The sequence below is a fragment of the Salvelinus sp. IW2-2015 genome, linkage group LG7 (assembly GCF_002910315.2).
Source record: "Salvelinus sp. IW2-2015 linkage group LG7, ASM291031v2, whole genome shotgun sequence".
Classification (NCBI taxonomy): Eukaryota; Metazoa; Chordata; class Actinopteri; order Salmoniformes; family Salmonidae; genus Salvelinus; species Salvelinus sp. IW2-2015.
In genome coordinates, this window is record NC_036847.1 from 8,407,927 (window position 1) to 8,413,119 (window position 5,193).

A 5,193-nucleotide genomic window follows, 5' to 3' on the forward strand; every position below is an offset into this window, starting at 1 on the left:
GCCATTGCGAGTGTATCCATAGGCGCAAAGCAGGAAGTAAGAGCAGGAAGTAAATGCAGGACATGTACCCATCAATATGTGATGTGATTTGTTGATTCAACAACTGACATACAAAAAATAAATTCCATTGTATGAGCCACATCAGTTAACGTCATTTGAATGAACATTCTACATTACCATGGAAATTATTGCATCACAATACCAGGCAGCCATTGCAAGTGTAACCATGAGTTTACCAGTCAAATTGCCAGGGTTAGAGGTTCCAAGCCCATTCTATTCATCGTTTGCTACAACACCTTGCTAATTTCAGCAAGGGGCAACAAAGTTTGTTAAGAGTCCATGTTATCGCAGAAACGGACTCAACCTCACAAATGCCAGGCCGTCCCATCTTCAGTCAGCTGTTTGTTCCGGAAAAAAAGAAACTGCCCCTACCCCTAAGTCAGACGCACGCGTCTGTCTGGACCAGGAGGTTTTTTGAGAAGTCTGGGGTGACGAATACCGGGTGCGAATATAGTGCGTCCTTCAGGGCTTGGAACGCTGCCTCTGTGTCCTCCATCCATCGCACCGTCTGCGGTAGGCGTGCCTTTCTTTAGGTCTGTGAGGGGAGAAGCTATTGTGGCAAAGTTAGATACAAATAGTAGTAGCCACATTTCCCCGCCCGATTCAATATCCCAGGTACTCCACCTCGGCGTAGCCCAGCTTGCACTTCTTTGGGGTTTGCGGCCAGCCCCGCATCCCTTAGTGCATCCACCACCGCTTGTAACCTACAGAGAGATGGAACTCCCTACTGTCTCTGTGCACGATTATATCATCCAAATAAGCAGCAGCAGGCGCGGGATGCCGTCAATGAGTCGCTGGAAGGTCGCTGGCGCCATGTGAAGCCCCAAAGGAAGAACCTGGTAGTGATAGCCCACCCTGGGTGTAGAAGTCCATCTTCTCCTGGGAGTCTGCTGCCAGCGGGCACCTGACAGTATCCCTAATGTCAGGTGAAGGGTGCTGACTTATCTCGCCTTCCCCAAGCGGACGATCAGTTCGTCCATCCAGGCATGGGGTATGCGTCGACTTTACTGACCTCGTTCAGGCCCCGGAAGTTGTTGCAGAAGCAGACGGTTCCGTCCGGTTTCGGTACCGGCACTATAGGGCTAGACCACTCACTGTGGGACTCCTCCAGTACCCCCATCTCTAGCATTGTGGTCAATTCCCACTGGACCACCGCCCTCCGGGCTTCTGGTATCCGGTATGGCTGTTTACGCACTTTTTCTGCCGGATATGTGTGGAAATCCCGCTATGACCTCTGACTAACCATCAAACAGGCAAAGCGTCAATACAGGACTAAAATCGAATTGTACTACACCGGCTCCGACGCTCGTCGGATGCGGCAGGGCTTGCAAACTATTACAGACTAGAAAGGGAAGGACAGCCACGAGCTGCCCAGTAACACTTGCCTTCCAGACAAGTTAAATTACTTCTATGCTCGCTTCGAGCTGTTCCAGACGACTGTGATTACGCTCTCCGTAGCCGATGTGAGTAAGACCTTTTAAACAGGTCAACATTCACAAGGCCGCAGGACCAGACAGATAACCAGGATGTGTACTCCGAGCATGCGCTGACCAACTGGCAAGTGTCTTCACTGACATTTTTAACCTCTCCCTGTCTGAGTCTGTAATACCAACATGTTTCAAGCAGACCACCATAGTCCCTGTGCCCAAGAACACTAAGGTAACCTGCCTAAATGACTACCGATCCGTAGCACTCACGTCTGTAGCCATGAAGTGCTTTGAAAGGCTGGTCATGGCTCACATCAACACCATTATCCCAGAAATCCATTTTGCATACCGCCCCAACTGATCTACAGATTATGCAATCTCTACTGCCATTTCCCACCTGGACAAAAGGAACACCTATGTGAGAAGGCTATTCTTTGACTACAGCTCAGCGTTCAACACTATAGTGCCCTCAAAACACATCACTAAGCTAAGGACCCTGGGACTAAGCACCTCCCTCTGCAACTGGATCCTGGACTTCCTGATGGGCCACCCCAGGTGGTAAGGGTAGGTAACAACACATCCGCCACGCGATCCTCAACATGGGGGCCCCTCAGAAGTGCGTGCTCAGTCCCCTCCCTGTTCACTCATGACTGCACGGCCAGTCACGACTCCAACACCATCATTAAGTTTGCCGATGACACAACAGTGGTAGGCCTGATCACCGACAACGATGTGACAGCCTATAGGAAGGAGGTCAAAGACCTGGCCGTGTGGTGCCAGGACAGCATCCTCTCCCTCAACGTGATCAAGACAAAGGAGATGATTGTGGACGACAGGAAAAGGAGGACCAAGCACGCCCCCATTCTCATCGACGGGGCTGTAGTGGAGCAGGTTAAGAGTTTCAAGTTCCTTGGTGTCCACATCACCAATAAACTAACATGGTCCAAGCACACCAAGATAGTCATGAAGAGGGCATGACAAAACCTATTCCCCCTCAGAAGACTGAAAATATTTGGGATGGGTCCTCAGATCCTCAAAAGATTCTACAGCTGCACCATCGAAAGCATCCTGACTGTCACGTTCCTGACCTGTTTTTCCTTTTTCTTGTATTTATTTAGTTGGTCAGGGCGTGAGTTGGGGTGGGCTGTCTATGTGTGATTTTCTATGTTGGGGKTTTGTGTTCGGCCTGGTATGATTCTCAATCAGAGGCAGCTGTCAATCGTTGTCCCTGATTGAGAATCATACTAAGGCAGCCGGGGTTTCACGTGTGTTTTGTGGGTGTTTGTTCKTGTGTCAGTGTTCCGCCACACAGGACTGTCACGGTAGTTATTTTGTATCGCATATTGTTTTTGTTAATTATTAAATCACTATGGAAACTAACCACTCTGCGTATTGTTCCGATCCGTCTCGTCTCTCCTCGTCCGAGGAGGAGGATTACGACTGCCGTTACACTGACTGGTTGCATCACTGCCTGGTATGGCAACTGCTCGGCCTCCGATCGCAAGGCACTACAGAGAGTAGTGTGTACGGCGCAGTACATCACTGGGGCCAAGCTTCCTGCCATCCTCTATAGTAGGCAGTGTCAGAGGAAGGCTCTAAAAATTGTCAAAGACTCTTACCACCCTAGTCATAGACTGTTCTCTCTGCTACCGCTTGGCAAGCGGTACCGGAGCACCATGTCTAGGTCCAAGAGGCTTCTAAACAGCTTCTACCCCCAAGCCATAAGACTCCTGAACATCTAATCAAATGGCTACCCAGACTATTTGCATTGCACCCCTCTTTTACACTGCTGCTACTGTCTGTTTATTATCTATGCATAGTCACTTTAATAACTCTGTACCGGTACCCAACAGCCTCACTGTTGTTATTTTACTGCTGCTCTTTAATTATTTGTAACTTTTTTTATTTATTTTTTCTCCCTTAGAACTGCATTGTTGGTTCAGGGCTTGTACGTAAGCATTTTACTGTAAGGTGAAATGTATTTGGCACATGTGACAAATATAATTTGATTTGATTTGATATGTTCCACGAGATCCTTTCCTCCCGGCGCCTCGGAGAACACGGCCGTATTCCGCTGGACCAACTGTCGGAGCGCTTGTCGTTTGGTCGGGCTTAGGTCTTCCCCCATGGAAACTTCGACAGAGGGTGGGTTCTGTGGTGGCCGGTTCCACGTTGCACACAGCGCCGCTCGTGTGTGCCACCTCTTCACTAGGTTCACATGGTAAAGCTGAAGGGTTTTTTTCTGCCCCGGTTGGCGGACATAATATTTGACGTCACCTACCCGCTCAACGATGTCGTAGGGCCTATACCACGTAGCCAGGAATTTGCTCTCCATGGTGGGGATCAGCACCAGTACCTTTTTCATTGCGCCTGGGCCATGTGCTCCCTCACCACTGGCCAAATTGACTTCATCCTCTCCCTCATCTCCTCCATGTTTTCCACCACGCTGCGAAGGGGGATCGGTTGGTTCTCCCAGACCTCTTTGGCTAGGTCCATCAGTCCGCGGGGCCGACGGCCATACAAGAGGGGGAGAACCCAGTGGACGCTTGGGGTACCTCGCACTCCGAGTACATCAGGTGCGGCAGCTCAATTACCTTTTTCAGCACCTGCTTTAGGGTCTTATTGAAGCGTTCGACTAGACTGTCCGTTTGTGGATGGTACACACTGGTCCTCACCTGTTTGATTCGTAAAAGATTGCTGGCACCGCTTTCATTACACAAGATATGAATGCGGTGCCCTGGTCCATCAAGATTTCCCGCGGGATACCCACCCGACTGAATAGATGGAATACCTTTCGCTGCCTCCATGTGTAACGGGATCGCCTCTGGATACCAGGTGGCGTAATCCACGATTACCAGGATGTATTGGTGTCCCCTCGTGGTCTTCACCAATGGACCCACCAGATCCATCACCACCAGCTCAAACAGCACCCCTATAACGGGCAAGGGAATCAAAGGGTTTCTGTAATGTGCCCTCAGGGCTGTGATCTGGCACTCCAGGCAGGTATGACAGTAGTCCTCCATGGTGCACTTGACTCCGGGCCAGTGGAACTGATTTCCTATACCCAGGTGTTCCCCGAGCAGGTGGGGGTGTGCGAGCTGCAAGACAGTACTAACATACTGGGTATAAGTGACAAGTCTTTCGTCTCCCCATTGTGCTTTACTACCTGATACAATAAATTATGCATGATGTCGTAGTATGGGTAGCGCCACTCACTTACCCCAGGTAACAGTGTGCCATCCACCTTGATCACCTGGCTCCTCGCATTCGAGAGGTTGGGGTCCTCTAACCTGGCTGTCCCGAACTGGCCCGTGAGGATTCCCGTGTCTGGTGCCTCCACCTCCATAAAGTGGAGCCTGAGGTCCTCCTCGGACGATGGCTCGCTTCCCGGCGCAGGGTCGTCTCCCTCCTCCTGGTCCGACTTGGGCCCAGTGGACATCTCTCACAGCAGGGCTTGGGTTGCGCAGGTGACCATCCATTTTCCTCTTCTTCCTACCTCGTGTGCGCGCTTCCCCAGGTCTCTCCTCCACAGTGCCTGGAAGAGAGGGAAACCTCTACCGAGGAGAATGGGCACAGGCAGGTTACCAATGGCCCCCATGCGCATCTGTCACTCCCCCTTGGGGTTATCCACACCGGCACGGTTGGGAACCGCTTTCTGTCCCCAGGACACCATTGTCTCCTCATCCCCCAGTTTGTCTTTCCTCTC